The 17,082-nt window shown below is 46.0% G+C and overlaps 1 long non-coding RNA gene across 3 annotated transcripts in view; it reads left to right on the forward strand.

Annotated features, from left to right (window-relative positions):
- LOC309847527 overlaps positions 1-17,082 on the forward strand; it is a 62,820-nt gene that overhangs the window by 20,781 nt on the left and 24,957 nt on the right. For 2 of the 3 annotated variants that reach the window (XR_014302482.1, XR_014302484.1), the window contains one exon: positions 7,248-7,335. The exons of the other annotated variant lie outside the window; for it this stretch is intronic. This is a non-coding gene — a long non-coding RNA (uncharacterized lncRNA). The remainder of the gene's footprint in view (positions 1-7,247; positions 7,336-17,082) is intronic. 3 annotated transcript variants of the gene reach the window in all.

Genomic DNA, 17,082 nt, shown 5'->3' on the forward strand with positions numbered 1-17,082 from the left:
TGTAATAAATGTAACCCCAAATTAGGCACCAGCCAGGCGGTAAAGGCACATTTGAGTCATTCCACGATACCCTAAACTTTTGGTTAAGATTATCTTTAGAATTGGTAAATATGGTGCTGCTGGCTAGTTTATTCCTTCTAATTTGGTGGCACAGGAAGTGATTAACAATACCTTGTGAGGTCCTTTCTCTCCTGGTTGTGGAGATTTTTAAATTTGTTTCTCTTCAAATATACATAATCACTTGGTATTTGTTCATCCTCTCTTCTACTTCATTTGGGCTTTCCTTGGGACAGGAGTCGGGAATTGTTACTCAGCACAGTGTTCATGGTTTTGACAGACACAAATCCACTTAGTAGGGCTGACATGTTTGATAGTACTAACTGATTGAAGTGAGTTTGCATCATTGCTTTGTTACTAAATGTAGTGTTCAGCATTTCTCAGAACGCTTCACCGTGGTATATATTTGTTGTGGACTATGGCTAATGTCCGAACTCCTGTCTCAGTTACAAAATAAAAAGAAAAATTCCTTGTAAGGTATTTACTGAGTTATTTCTGTTGGGAATGTCAGGGTAAGTGTTTTCCACCTTGCTTTGGGATCAGTGTTTCCTCAGTGTTAATATTTTCTTGTTCACTAAGGAATAACAGATACCTAAGGACATTCCTTTCCTCATTACACCAAGAGGATATATTCTTCAGTGGGAATCCTGCCAGGTCCTTCATGTGTTGGCTCTATGAGGAATGGGATTCCCATATGGATTTCATTGGCATTCAGCAGCAGCAATGATGCAGGGTGTCCCAGGCGGTCCCTGCACCTTCGCTCCTGCATGAGGGATGACGTGCACTCTGAGATTGTAGTGGGAGCTCAGGCCAGAGACCCACCTGAAGCTTCTAACCAGGTGGTTGAAGACAGACCAGTTCTGGCTGAAGGATCTGCCTCATTGATTGGAGACACAGGGTTTGTACTGTGTGGTTTCTGTGGTGGTGAGATAGATGTGTGCTCTGGATAAAGGTGGTACCCCAATGATGACAGATGCAGGTTTCTCTGCTCAGAGTTGTCTGGTGTCTCCAAATGTGAGAGCTGTATGTAAAGGCCCTTCCATTGACCACATTTTTCAGGGTTTCCACCAGTGTGGATTCTCAGATGCTGGCTAAGGGTATAGCTGGACTAAATGCTTTCCCTTGTAGATGGCATTCAGTCCGTTTCTTTCCATGTGAATGTGCCCATGGCCTCAAAGGGATGCATGTTGCTGAGAGCTCTTGTTCAGCAATCCCACCACATGGCTTCTACCCCGTGTAAGGTCATTGGTGAGAATAGGAGAGGAGTTCTCTGGATGAAGGATCTTCCACCTTTGTTCTTTGTTCTGTTGCTAACATGTCTCTCCGGTGCATTTGGTGTGTACAAAGGTGAGTGCTGCCCTTGAATTTTCCCCCCGTGTGTATCATGACTTGTTTCCTCAGACGGGTGAGTTCCCTCATGTCTCCTAAGGTTAGAGCCCCAACTAAAGGCTCTCCCGTACTGGGGAGATGTATGTGGTGTGATCCAGTGTAAACAAGCTCTGATGTCACTTGAATTGGGACACATGGCAGAAGGTTCCTCTTCCCTGTGAGTTAACACACATGCCATGAGGTGAGGGATGTGAGAAATCTTCCTCCTGTGCCCCAGCATTGGCTGGGTTCCTGTGCATGTGAACCCTCTGCTAATGGCCAGGACAGGAAAGGCTGTGGAAGGATTGCTCACTCATGTTCCTTCCTCCCTGACTCGACAGGAATTCCAGCCTCCTCCTTCAGGTATAGTCTCTGCGTAAAACTTTGTATTCCACTTCTAGTCATGTGCAGTGTTACTTTCCTGAATTCAGATAGATCTTTCTACATGGTAGCCTCACACCCATGTCAAATTCTGATTAAACTTTGGATGTTTATGTTTGAAAGACTATATAGGTGAGCTGTGCTGAAGCCAGTGGCTTTTCTAGAAACTCAGGTGATGGCTTGACTAGAGGTGAATATCAGTCCAATATTGAAACTATTCAATTTTTTTGGTTGCCCAACCCTTATGCTCACTCTCTTTGAATACAGGAAATGGTGATGAATTCACAGCCTATCCCATGTCCAGCTGTAGTGTGGAAGAACAGTGTTCATTGCTGTGAAGCTTAACCTGATGAGAAGTGGATCTTTCATGACGCACCCTTGTGGATGGTATTTCATCCTTAAAAAAAAAAAAAAAAAAAGATTTTATTTATTTATTTGACAGACAGAGATCACAAGTAGACAGAGAGGCAGATGGGGCGGGGTGGGGGAAACAGGCTCCCCACTGATCAGAGAACCTGATGTGGGGCTCAATCCCAGGACCCTGAAATCATGACCTTAGCTGAAAGCAGAGGCTTTAACCCACTGAGTCACCCAGGCACCCCTATTTCATCCTTTTTAATAGGGAACATATTGCAATGAGCACTTGGGTGTTACACACAAACAATAAATCATGGAACTGTACATCAATAAGTAATGAAGTACTGTACAGTGGCTCACATAACATAAAATAAGAAAGAAGAAGAAAGGAAGGAAGGCAGAAATAAAGAAGCAAGGAAGGAAGGAAGAGGCAATGAGGAAGCGTGGGGAGTGAGTCTGGAAAAAAAAAAACAGGAGAAGAGAAACAGGTAGCGAGGCATTAGGGAAGGAAAATGTTGTGAAAGCTGTGAGGCAAATATTCGAGAGTTAAAATTTGACCTTGATCACAAAGAAAAGAAATGGAGTCATCTACCAAGGATCAAAAACGTGATAGGACATTGGTGATTAGAACCTATTGACAAGGCAAAATGTGAGAAAAAGAATGTGAGGATGGGATGCTGCGGGAGATTAAGATGGAGAAACTCAACAAAAGCGAGGGACTGAAAGAGGTGCCATGTCACAGTTTCAGCCCAAGAGTCACAAAAGTGTCCTGTCCTCAGAGGCCACAGAATGTGCAGCAGGTTAGGTGGATAGAGACAGATGATTTGAAAGAAATGGGGCGGTGTTGTAGGGGTATTTACACAAGGGACTTACAGGAGAGAAGACTGATGTAGAAAAGACATTAGGGTTCAAGGATGATGGCCAAGAATTCTTAAGAAATCTTTGTTGCAAAAATGTGATTTTATTACAGCACAAGGACAGGTCCTGTGGGTAGAAAGATGCTACACTGGGGTCCTGAGGGGTGGTGGATTCTCTACTCTGGAGTTGGAGGAGGGAAGGAAAACGGAGATTTTGCAACCTTGTTCCTGTGTGAAAGAAGACACACAGGATACTGGGGGCTTTGTTCTTGTCAAGCAAAGGAGGTTTTTCCTTCTAGGAAGACATTACTAGGAAGATAGTTGGGAGCTTCCTGGAGGAATGTTACCTTCCTCCTCTAATGGTTCCTTCTGAATGGGCTGCAGGTTTGAAAAGAAATAATGTTTTATTGAAATTTCTTTCTGCCTCAGCTTCCCTCAGGGTTGTGGAGGGGAGGGAGATGTTAGGGCTTCAGGAAATGGAGTTACAGGTCTCTGGAGTTAGCCTATTGATACGCAAGCCTCTTCCTTGGCGATCACTAGGACATTTGTAAACTGAGGGAGACCCAGATCTTGCAGGGTTTGATCTCTGTTTGTGATGAATCTTTTTTTTTCCTTTCCTTAGCTTTAGGGAAGCCAGGAGTGCCTGAGGAATGTCACCCATATCACGTTGGGGGACAGTGTGGTGTGCCAGCTCCTGCTTTATCCTCAGCTAGTCTTCTCCTCTCTCCTCATGTCCCCCTGAACAGTTTAGACACTTCAGTCTTTAAATCCTTGAAGGAGGAAGGTCTCATCTTCTGTAACTTCCTCCTGCTGAATAGAGGCATAGAGCCGTCCCTACCTATGGGTCAGCCCTGGTCACCTGGGGGCCTCTCTGTGTAAGAGTTGTGAAATGAAGAGGCCACTGAGTGCAGGAGATAACTTCTGTTTGTATCTACCTGAGAAGAAAGGACCATCTGTCCTCTGGAAGTTAGTGCAGCAAAGGATTGCCAGCACCAGCTGGAGAGACAGAGGAGAAAACAACAAAACAGGGTTAGAAGAAGAAAAAGGAGAAGCCCCAAGAGTCCTTTAATAGTGGATGAGAATCCTCTTCCAAGCCAAGAGTTGAGCCAATCCTTACAGAGAGGAATCATTGTAAGACGGATTTGAGCAGTGGCATTTGTTAGGAACTCAGAAATATCTTCGTGTTGATGGGGAATATACACACAGCATTCTGTCATTAGATTAGCAGAAGCTTCACCTTGTGCAGCAGTTACAAAATCTAAAGCCTTTGTGTTTTGTAGAACTGCTTTATGCATTGGAGTCATTCCCGTATTTAATAGAGAAATCCTGTTTGGGGTTATGTTCAGGGCCTTGAGTGTGTACTCAGTAAGGACTTCCCCATGCCACATGACATTCTCCAGTGCCAAAGAGGGAACAAAATGGATGCTAGGTGGCCATACCAATGAAACAGAGCACACATGCACCATTGCTTGAAATGTGGAAGGTTGGCTGGGTTGGTGATGGCTTTAATAATGCGCCCATGCATCTAGGCCCAACCCAAGAGTTGGGTGGCCTCTGGAGCCTGGGGGAAGCCATGGCCAAAGGTTAGAGATACATTGCCATTGGGTCAGGAGCCTGCCATGTAATCCTGGGCCTCATTGAACTGCAGCCAGAATTTCAAGGGCTACTCATGTTTGGAGGGTCATTCTTTGAAATCTGGTCTACTCAATATCCTCTGAAGAGTTATGCTCCGGGGCGCCTGGGTGGCTCCATGGGTTAAAGCCTCTGCCTTTGGCTTGGGTCATGATCCCAGGGTCCTGGGATCGAGCCCCACATCAGGCTCTTTGCTCGGCAGGGAGCCTACTTCCTCCTCTCTCTCTGCCTGCCTCTCTGCCTACTTGTGATCTCTGTCGGTCAAATAAATAAAATCTTAAAAAAAAAAAAAGTTACGCTCCATAGACATATAATGGTTAGGTCCAGGCCTAAGATTAGCTGGATTTAATGTTGGACAGGTTTCAGTTATTATTTCAGGCATATCTATAACCAGAACCTTGTACTTAATAAGTTGGCCTCCTATCATTTATTGGTTGCCTTTGGTCTATAAGATATTCTGTACCTGATGTGAAGTCTGTACAGTCAGGGAGTGTCCCAGAGGGAACATTGAGGTTCCTTAAACCAGGAGGGAAGCTCTATGATTAGATAAAGCCTTTGTTTGCCACTGTACCTCAGTAGGTGTGGCTTCTAGGATCAATATGACTGTGAGGGATGAAACCATTAAGAAGCCATTTTTGTTTGAGGATCCAGCCCAATATCCTAATTACAAGCAGTCACTGGCAAGTGGGAGAAAACTTATCAGTAGATAAAGGCACCCCATCTGCCTCATCCAATCCAGTCACAAAGAGAGTGGGCTCATCCATTATCTCCATAAGTCCATAGTGATCCCTGGGGAGTGGCATATGCTCTGGCATTGAGGGACTGATTTCATCATCCCAGGCACATAGAATTGGGCAAGGTTTTGGTTGAGTTCTACAGTTGTGGGGGAATCTGTCCCATTTCCCACTTGTCCAACTACTACCCATGGCATTCTGTTATTATCCCCAAAGAATAAGAAGCAAGGGGGTTGCATATATATGAGCTTACACTGTAATTTTTCTGAAGTTTCACCTCAAGTTGTCTAGCTTAGGTAAACAACACATACTGAAAGACAACTAGAACTAGAATATATCATCCACAAATGTGAATTCTTGAAGCATACTTTTTCTCTTTAAAAGAACACTCAGTGGTGCATGGGTGGCTCAGTTGTTTAAGCAGCTCTCTTTGACTCAGGTCATGATGCCAGGGCCCTGTGATCAAGCCCCACATCTAGCTCCGTGCTCAGCAGAGAGCCTGCTCTCTGGCTCCCTCTGCCTGCTGCCTTGCCTACTTGTGCTCTCTATCTGTCAAATAAATAAACAAAATCTTTAAAAAAAATAAAAGAATGCTCATTTCCAGAGATAGCCAATTCTGGACAAATTTATTTGAAAAACAAGTCCAGTTTTAATATATTTGGACTAATTATTGACTTAAGCTCAGCAAGCATAGTGATGGATCATGTTGAGTTTTTACAATCTTTTCTGCTGGAATTTTTCTAAGGAATCTCTTGGTGCAACTTTTCATTGTTTCTCTAGGCCAGAGGCCAGGGAAAGTGCTTGCCATCAGACATGCCTGTGATACCTGTAGATTTGGGCAGATTCCTCTTCCTGAGGTCCCTAATATATCCTGAGGTTCGGCACCTGCCAGGAAGTGACATTCTTTACTCACCTTGTAAGGCTGTGGGGAACTCTGGAAGCAAGGGGTCAGGCCAACATTCCCAAGGGACTTGATGGCTGCAGGTCTTCCGAAAGTCAGCCTTAGTTCCTTAAAACCCTTTGGTTCCATCTGAGTCTCTGCATATCTCTCTCCAATAGGACAGTCCAGTCCAAGCCTTGGCAAAATCACCCATATTTCCAGTGATGCCCTGTTACAAGAAGAGATTCTTATTGAATGTAGGCAAATGATGAGGATTGACATGGAAGAACAAATACTTCTGAGGGTTCAGATAGAGCAAAACGTGAAATGCTTTAACTTGCTTACAGAAGAATATTGGATCCCATTTCTGTAAGTTCTAGATCTCTAGCCTTCCAGTACTTCAGGCCCAAGTTTTTCCCAAGGTGCAGTGTGGTGCTTGGGGCCCCAGTTCCTCTGCTGTGGTGTCTGGGTGCTCGAGAGGTCGAGTTCAGATTAGAGACAGCCTCTCCTCCCTATACCTATTGCTGCTGCAAAACACACAGGCTGAGGTGGGCTCATTTTGGTGGCCACTGCCAGTATTTGGCCCAGCATTGGTCACAGTCCTGTGCATGGAAGCGACAGCGACAGTTCAGGGCCTAGGCCACAGGGGAATACAGCTGGGGTGGCTGCTGCCCCTTGAGTAGATTCCAGGGTGGTCACAGAGCCCTGACAGTCCCACTTGTCCTGCATCTGTCATGCTCTACATTCTTGATGGAGACTGGAGTGACAGCAGGAGGAGGAGTAGCCCATGCAGCAGACAAGGGAAAAGACTGGAAGGCTGCTGGGCCCCACAGTCTCAGGTGGGCCCTATCTTACAGAACAATGGACTGTTGAAGGCCTAGAGTTTTGCCACCTACTCAGAGTGTCAGTCATCAGTAGTGACTGGAATCTCAGCTCTGTATGAGGTGGCCGACTTAGAGGATCTCCTTTTCTTGTCCCCAGGGCTCCCGTGTCATCTTACAGCTGGATGCACAAAAACTTTTGTTGTCAAGACCTGCAAAGTTGAGGTACAGGAGAGCAGTTTCTCCAGGTGTGTTTCCTCTACTTTGTTTTCACGTGAACTCTTCCTCTGTGACAATATCGAAGCTGGAGTTGGAGCCCCAGGGCCCTTCTGGGACACATTCTGTAAGGACCTCTGAAGAATCTGGAACATCAGGATCATGGGCAGAATGTTCTGTGGTGCAGCTGTGGGAGACAGCAGGTGGAGTTGTATGAGATTGCCTGGTGCGTGTGGTCTGAGGAAGCTCTTACCAGAGGCCTGTGGGATATTGGTGGAGGTGTCTTCTGAGGTCTTGAGGTGGCCTTCAGGACCCATCTGTAGCATGAAGAAAGGAAAGTTTCCTATAGGCCCCCTGGGACTGAATGAAGGATACATTACCAGTCACTCAGGCCCCTTGCCTGACCATACTCCTCCGGGATTTCCAGGTCCCCTTCCTGCTGGACTGTCCCTTCCCCAGCCATTAACATGCCCATCTCAGTGGGGGGAGGGGAAGCTTTGCACATGTGAGTGTTGCAGATGGTGTAGCAGAGATAACATGCTCCTGACTCCTATGGAAAGTGATTTAGACACTGTGGGCAGGCCATGGGTGAGTTTGGAGCAGGCAGGGTGGCCTTCTCCTGATTGTGTTGCCTACATATCAAGGAGAATCAATTGAATATCAAACGCACATGGCAAAATGGTGCCATGAGGGGATCCATTACATCGCACAAGGCTTTGTGGAAACTCAGGGGACCCAAGGAATGGGGCAGCTTCTGAGTGGTTGGAAATGCTACAAGTCTCAGTTGATACCAGGGCCTACTCTGTGCCCTCATGGATGCAGCACTGAGTCTGGTGAGCTGTCCTACTCACATGAGCCCAGGGACCTTTCTTGTTCCCTCATTTCTCAGATGCCTGAAGGGGGAGATTAGGCCACCCCACCACTGTCTCATCCTGACTGGTAATGTTCTGGAGGAATCTCTCTGCTGAATTTTATAGGTTGGGAATCCAGGGCTGGGTGCTGCAGAGTGAGGGGATCAACAGCTAACAGTGCCCTTTTCTAGAAGAGCACAGTGTGTAGGCTGTCTGGGGTCCAGTCCCTCTAGGCAGCCACTGCCCTCCCTCCAAGTTCAGAAGCTACTGGAAGACATAGCCCAACCACCACAGGGAGTTGCACAGATCAGGTTGAGGTTCCCCATGGGATGTTCTCAGGGCATCCTAGTGCCTGCAAGGACTGTGACCTTCTCCTCATCTCCTCTTTGTGGTCAGCTTCTAGGGCAGCATCCCGGGTTTTGTGTGGTGCCCTGAACTGCCCACAACTAGGTCAGGGAAACAAGGGAGGACATGTTTGCATGTTTGCCTGCCCCTTTTCCTGCCCAACTCACCCCATTCCCAAGTCTTCTCTTCTGATGGGCATACTGTTTCTCTTGTGGTTTCTCTCAAGTCAATTGAAGGGAAGCTTCTTGAGAGCCAAAGAGAAAAATAGAATCGGGCATGAGCACAGATTCCCAGGCAGGAGACATCCAGGGTGGATCCAGGGCCAGCCTCCCATCCTGAGGCCCCTCCAGAAGGGGGAGCTGTGCCCTGCTGACTCCCAGCCCTGCTCCCTGCTCTGCTGTCCAGGGGTGCTTCCCAGACTCAGTGGTGAGGGGATAGGGTGATGCTAGGAAAGGGGTGAAGAGGGCTACACAGGGGGTTCATGCAACAGTTCAGAATCAAAGCCTCATTGCCTGCAGGAGACCAGGGCCTCCGGGGTTGGCCTCGTAATAGCAGGAAATGGGGAGAGCTAGGAAGTGGGCCTTGTGGACAGCAGAGAGAGGAAGAACAAAGGATGGAAGGAGAAATTAATTACAAGCACAGTGTTGCTCCTTCCATCTGAATCCTCTTCATCCATGGATCCATCCTCAAGTGCAGAGAGCAGCGATGCCAGGGTAGACTTAAAAGACAACATAAGGAAGTTAATGGAGATAAGAACCTAAGGCCTGTTGTTCTGGAGATGATGGTCTCTGACTACAACTTGATGGGTCCGTAGCTCTGAGTCCTTCCTGTCCTTGGTCAATTTAGCTTGACAGGGTTGAAGTGCTTCTGTTGTCTCCCACCTACTTTTCTAACCTCAGGTTCTCACCTTGACCAGGAATGACATAGTGTCATCCTGCCTCTCCTGTAGTCATCAGTGCCCCATGAGTGTCTATGCAGTACTTTGCCATCCTCTGAATATCCTCTTCACCCTCCCTCACATTCTTCTCCTTGCCTAATGATGCTCCAGGTCCTTCCCCTGCCACACTCCAACAATCATATTGTCAAGTATGGGACAACTGAGGAAAGAGAGGAGAATCCTGGCTCCCACAGAATCAACCCCCCGATCCCTCTGTATTGGGAGCAGCTGTCATGGGTCTGGGATTGCTGGGGAACTGCAGGGAGAGATGGCCAATCACCTCCGTGTATCCCATGTCTGCCCAGTGACTGAGATGACCTTCCTAGGGACATGTTTCAGTCGAACACAATGTCCTATGTTTCCAGAAGTATTACAGAGGTTGAATGGAGATGAAAGCACAGTAAATTATCCCAATTTCCCTCAACTGTTCACTGCAGCCCTGGAAAATGTCTAGTGGTGTGGTCACTGAAACACAGGGTGCCTTCCAGTATTCCTGCTGAGTCTTGCAGTGAATGGATGGGGCATGGGGTGTGTGTAGGGCCCTGGGCAGGCCTGAGGAATGTTCACAGGATTGGCATGGCTAAGGAGTGAGGAACATGGCCAGTGCTGTGTTCACTGTGAACATTACCCAATTGTATGTCCTTGCAGTGAAAAATTCAATGTCTAAGTTTGTATCTCAGTTTCACACTAAGAAGTTCCTTGGGAGGTATTTTCCCAGTGATTTTCTGATATGAGCGTCAGGGAAGAATTTCCTCCTTCCATTCGGATCAGTGTTTCCTCAATGTGAGAATGTCCTGCTTGATTAGGAATAAGGGATACCTGAAGACATTCCTTTCCTCATCACACCAATAGGATTCTCTTCTGTGTGAATCCTCCTTGGTCCTTCATGTGTTGGCTCCATGAGGAATGGGATTCCAACATGGATTTCATCAGCATTCAGCAGCAATGATTCAGGGTGTCCCAGGAGGTCCTTCATTGCTGTGTGAGGGATGATGCACACTCTGAGCTTTTAGCAAGAGCTCAGGCCAGAACCCCAGTTGGATGCATATGGATCTCCCATATGGATGCAGCACTAGTGTTTCTCCTCACATGAGTTCTCTGGTAGATGGAAAGGGGCCACTTCTGGCAGAAGGCTTTGCATTATTGATTGGAGGCACAGGGTTTGTACTGTGTGATTTCTGTGGTGGCGAGAAAAGTGGGTACTCTGGGTAAAGGCAGTATGCCAGGGATGACAGAGACAGGTTTCTGTGCTCTGAGTTGTCTGGTATCTCCAAATGTGAGAGCTGTATCTAAAGTCTCTTCCACATTGACCAAAATTGTCAGGATTCCCACCGGTGTGGATCCTCAGATGCTGGCTAAGGGTATGGCTGGACTAAATACTTTCCCTTGTAGATGGCATTCAGTCCGTTTCTTTCCATGTGAATGTGCCCATGGCCTCAAAGGGATGCATGTTGCTGAGAGCTCTTGTTCAGCAATCCCACCACATGGCTTCTACCCTGTGTGAGGTCATTGGTGAGAATAGGAGAGGAGTTCTCTGGATGAAGGATCTTCCACCTTTGTTCTGTTGCTAACGTGTCTCTCTGGTGCATTTGGTGTGTACAAAGGTGAATGCTGCCCTTGAATTTTTCCCCTGTGTGTATCATGACTCATTTTCTCGTGAGGGTGAGTTCTCTCATGTCTCCTGAGGTTAGTGCCCCAACTAAAGGCTCTCCCGTACTGGGGAGATGTATGTGGTGCGATCCAGTGTAAACAAGCTCTGATGTTACTTGAATTGGGACACATGGCAGAAGGCTCTTCCACACTGGCTGTAAATGCAAGATTTCTCTTCCCTGTGAATTAACACACATGCAGTGAAGTGAGGGACATGAGAAATCTTCCTCCTGTGCTCCAGCATTGGCTGGGTTCCTGTGCATTGTGAACTCTCTGCTAATGGCCAGGACAGGAGAGGCTGTGGAAGGATTGCTCACTCATGTTCCTTCCTCCCTGACTTGACAGGAGTTCCAGCCTCCTCCTCCAGGTATAGTCTCTGCGTAAAACTTTGCATTCCACTTCTAGTCGTGTGCAGTGTTACTTTCCTGAATTCAGATAGATCTTTCTACATGGTAGCCTCACACCCATGTCAAATTCTGATTAAACTTTGGATGTTTATGTCTAAAAGACTATATAGGCGAGCTGTGTTGAAGCCAGTGACTTTTACACTCAGGTGATGGCTTGATTTGAGGCCCATTTCAGTCGAGAAATGAAACTATCCATATTTTTGGTGGGACAACCCGTATACTCAGTGTCTCGGAAGACAGGAGGTTGTGGTGAATGCGTTGTATACCCCATGTCCAGCTGTAGTGTGGAAGGCCAGCGTTCATTACCGTGACGCTAACGTTGAGTTGAGGAGAAGCAGATCCTTCGAGATGCATCCATGTGGGTATCATTTCATCCTTTTTAAAAAGGAACGTATTGTTGTGAGCACTTAGATCTTAAACACAAAGAAGGAGTCATGGAACACTACATGAAAAACTACTGAAGTACTGTGTGGTGACTAACATAACAGAACAGAATAAAGAAAGCGGGAGGGAGGAAGGAATACAAAGAACAAAAAGACAAGGAAAGGAAGGAAGGGAAGGAGTGAGGGTTTGAGAAAAAGGGAAAAGAGAAAGTGGTAGGCATTAGGGGCAAGAAAACTTTTGAAAGTTGTGAGACAAGCATCTGAGAGTTATGATTTGAGCTTGAGGACAAAGCAAAGAAATGGAGTCATCTACTGAGGAGCAGAAACATGTTATAGGGTATTGGTAATTAGAACCTATTGACCAGATAAACATGTGAGAGGAAGAAAGTGAGGATGGGATGCTGGGGAGATTAAGATTGGGAAACTCAACAAAGATGAGGAGTGAAAGAGGTGACATGCCACAGTTTCAATGCAAGAATCACAGAAGTGTCCTGTCCTCAGAGGACATGGAATGTGCAGTAGGTTAGGTGGATGGGGATGGATGAGTTGACAGAAATGGGACAGTGTTGAAGGGGTGTTTCCACAGTGGTCTTACAAGAGACAGGGCTGATGTAGGAAAACATTAGAGGTTAAAGACGATGGTCAGGAAAGAAGTCTTGCGGAGTCTTTGTTGCCAAAAGATGATTTTATTAAAGCACGGGACATGTCCTGTGTGTAGAAAGGGTTGCTATGCTGGGGTTGTGATGGGTGGCTGACTCTTTTCTTTTTCCTTTCCTTCTTCCCCTCTTCACATCCCTCTGATCAGCTTAGACCCTTAAGTCATTAAGATTGTTAAAGAAGGTCCCATCTTCTGTAACTTCATTCAGCTGAATAGGGGTGTAGAGCTGTCCCTACCTGTTGGTCAGTACAGGTCATCTGGGGGCCTCTCTATGTGAAATGAAGAGGCCATTGAGTGTTGGAGTTGTGAAATGAAGAGGCCACTGAGCGTTGGAGAGGTCAAGAAAATGGGAGGTTTAGAAAGAACATTTCAGTATAAGAGAAGACACACAGGATACTGGAGGCTTTGCTCTTGTCAACTAAAGGTGGTTTTTCCTTCTAGGAAGGCATTACTAGGAAAATAGTTGGGAGATTCCTGGAGGATTGCTACCTTCTGCCTCTCACAGGTCCTTTTCAAGGGACTGCAGGTTTGAAAAGAAGTTCCATTTTATTGAATTTCGTTCTGCCTCAGCCTCCCTCAGTGTTATGGAGGAGAGGGAGATATTAGGGCTTCAGAAAATGGAATTATGGGTCTCTGGAAGTTAGCTAGCCTATTGATAAGCAAGCCTCTTCCTTGGCAATCACTAGGACATTTGTAAACTGAGGGAGGCTGGTCTTCAGGGTTTTGATCTCTATTTGTGAAGAATCTGTTGGTTTTTTCCCCCATTCTTTTGCTTTAGAGAAGCCAGGAGTGCCTAAGGAATGTCACCCATGTCACTTGTTGGGGGATGGTGTGGCATGCAAGCTTCTGCTTTGTGCTCAGCTAGCCTTCTCCTCCCTCCTCATGCCCCCCTGAACAGTTTAGACACTTCAGTCGTTAAGATTGTTGAAGGAGGAAGGTCTCATCTTCTGTAACTTCCTCCTGCTGAATAGGAGCTTAAAGCCATCCCTACCTATGGGTCAGTACTGGTCACCAGGGGGTCTCTCTCTGTAAGAGTTGTGAAGTGGAGAGGCCACTGAGTGCAGGGGAAAACTTCTTTTAGGATCTTCCTGTGTTCAAAGAACCATCTGTCCTCTGGAAGTTACTGCAATGAAGGGTTCCTGGCACCACCTGGAAAAACAGGGGAGAAAACAACAAAACAGGGTTAGAAAAAGAAAAAGAAGGAGAAGCCCCATGAAGAGTCCTTTGAGAGTGGGTGAGAACCTTCCCTCAGGCCAAGTGTTGAGTTAATACTTAAAGAGAGGGATCCTTGAAAGTGCAGATTTGAGCAGTGGCATCTGTTAGGAATGGGACCTCTTGTCTACGGCCATACCACCCTGAATGTGCCCGATCTCGTCTGATCTCGGAAGCTAAGCAGGGTCGGGCCTGGTTAGTACTTGGATGGGAGGAATGGGACCTCTCTTGTGATAATGGGGAATGTACACACAGCATTCTGTCATTATATTAGCAGAAGCTCCACCTTGTGAAGGAGTTATAAAATCTAAAGCCTTTGTGTTTTATAGAACTGCTTTATGCATTCGAGTCATTCCCATATTTAATAGAGAAATCCTGTTTGGGATCACATTTAGGGCTTTCCTGGGTACTAACTAAATACCTTCTGATGCCACATGACATCCTCCAGTCCCAAAGACGGAAAAAAGATGGATGCTATGTGGCCATAACAGTGAAACACAGAACATGTGCACCATCGCTTGAAATGTGGAAGGTTGGCCAGGTTGGTGATGGTTTTAATGTGCCCATGCATATAGGCCCAACCCAAGAGACCAGTGGCCTTTGAGCCTGGGGGAGGCCATGAGCCAGGTTAGAGCTGAATAGCCACTGGGTCCTAGCCAGAGGTCACCATCTAATACTAAGTCTCCTTGAACTCCAGTCAGGATTTCAAGGGCTACTTGGGTTTGGAGTGGCATTCTTTGAATGTGCAGTCATTTCAGACCCATATTGGATTGGGGGGCATTATGTCTTGAGAATAAGCCCCTTTACTGTAAATTGATTCATGGGCATAGAGAATGGGGAAGTTCTGTTTGGAGTCAAGATACATTCTTGTATGGTTTTTGCCAGTTACAACTAGCAGGTTGTAACTGCTTTGGGGGCAGACATGTTTGCTGACAGGCTTTGGCCTCAGCAGTCTGAGTTCGACTATGACGGCATACCTGGTTTTTCTTACCCCCTTTCCATGAAATTGTTGCCATTGATAAACCAATTGTCCTCTGCCTTTTCATAGGGGCATTGTAAGTCTCGTTGACTTAAGAACTTTTGAGGAGTTATGAGCCATGGATGTAGAGTGGTCGGGTCCAGGTCTAAGGGTCGCTGGGTTTAAAGTTGGGCCGGTTTCAAGTGTTAGTTCAGGCATATCTCAAAGCACAAGCTGGTACTTGATAAATCAGCCTCCTATCATCGGTTAGTGGCCTTTGCTCTCTACGACACTCTGGACCTGATGTAAAGTCCTTAGAGTCAGGGGCCATCCTTGTATGGACTTGGAGGTTCCTTTTACCAGGAGGGCAGTTGGATGCTTAGCTAAAGCCTTTATTTGCCATTGTACTTCAACAGGGGTGGATTCTTGGATCAATATGACTGTGAGGTAAGAAACCATTCAAAGAATCCCTTTTTATTTGAGGTCTCACCTGAATACTCTCACTACAAGGAGTCACTTGCAAGTGGGAGAAAACTTGTCAAAGAGATAAGACATCCCTAAGTACTCCAGTTATAGAGAGAGCGGGGTCCTTCATTATCTCCATAAGTCCATAGTGAACCCTGTGGAGTGGTGTATGTTCTCTGGGTTTGAGGGAATGAGCTCCTCACCCCAGCCACATTCGATTGGTTAAGGTGCTAGTTGAGTTCTACAGTTGTGGGGGAATCAATTACATATTCCAGTTGTTGAATTAGCCCTGTGCCCATGGGGTCCTGGTATTATCCTCACAGAATAATAAACAAGGGGATTGCCCATCCATGAGCTAAAATGTGGAAATGTTTCTGAAGATGATCTCAAGTTGCCTAGCTTAGGTAAGAAACACATATGGAAAGACTACCAGCATTCGACTTGAACATCCACAAAGATGGTTTCTTGAGACCTACTTTTCCTCTTCAAAAGAACGTTCATTTACAGGGATAGGCAAATCAGGGATGATTTCTTTGAAAAAACAAGTACAGCTTTAGCACACTTGGTCCAATTACTAACTTAACTTCAGTAAGCCTAGTGATTGACCATGTTGATCACTTAGAATCTGCATCCAGGGAACTTTTCTAAGGAATCTCTAGGTGGAGCTAATCATTGTCTCTCTAGGCCAGAAGCCAAAGGAAAGGCTTGCCATGAGGCATGCCTGTGATACCTGCAGATTTGGGCAGAGTCTTCTTCCTTAGGTACCCAATATATTCTGAGGTTTCTACACCTGCCAGGAAGTGACACTCATTATGCACCTGATGAGGCTGCAGGGAACTCTGGAAGCAAGGGGTCAGGCCAACATTCCCAAGGGGCTTGATGGCTGCAGGTGTTCTGAAAGCCAGCCTTAGTTCCTTAAAGCTGTTTGGTCCCATCTGAGTCTCTGCATATCTCTCTTCAAAAGGACAGTCCCATCCAAGCCTTGGTAAAAATAACCCTTCTGGTATGTTGTCAGATGTTCATAGGGCTGGTGGAGTCAGAGCCCTTCAAGGAGACAGGATCAGCATTTTGACCCTTCTAATGAGACAAAGATGGTGCAGGAGTCGCCCATGACCACTTTCCCCTTCAAATATCAAAATCTGAAATTTCAGCCATTTTGGGATACTTCCATGTGGCTAGAGAGTGAGCAATTGGATGTTTTCTTTACATTTATGGTTTTAGTATAGTTAACTGAGTTAATGAATAACTGTGAAAATGGATTATAGACAGAATCCTTCATGGATAGCACAGCACTAGAAGACAACAATGAGCTCGACAGAACCCCTGCCCCACTATCTATTTCTCTGGCATTAATTGCTGGCCTGATAGGACCGTTTGTGTGTAAGAAGAACCTGGGCTCACACACTGCTGCCAGGCACTGTTGGAGGTCTTTGGACCCTAAGAGATTAAGATGAACCCCCAGTTCCTAGAATAAATGGGGAAAAGATTCAATGAAACGCTGACCAAAATCACAATGTGATGTTCTCAGAACAGAAATTGCTAGAAGAGATATGGAACCATGAAGGAACACAAAGAGCCAAGACAATTCGGAGTATGAAGAAATAGGTGGTGGCTCCATATATGCTGACTTTCAAATACCTTAGATCACTTCCCTGAGCAAATATGATGGTGCTGGTATAATAATAGGCAGGGACATGTGGGAGAAAAATAGAGACCCCTGAATAAATGCAGTCATGATGGCATCATGATACTTGACAAGGTGACAAACTAGAAAAATCATCGTCTTCTAAAACAACTAACAGAATGAAAAGGCAGTCTACATATTGGAGACACTGTTTGCAATCCTTATTTCAGAAAATGTGTTCACTTACAAAATGAAAAAAAAAAAAAAGAACGACATTTCAACAAATTAG

This window comes from Mustela nivalis (genome assembly GCF_964662115.1).
Source record: "Mustela nivalis genome assembly, chromosome: 14".
Taxonomy (NCBI): domain Eukaryota; kingdom Metazoa; phylum Chordata; class Mammalia; order Carnivora; family Mustelidae; genus Mustela; species Mustela nivalis.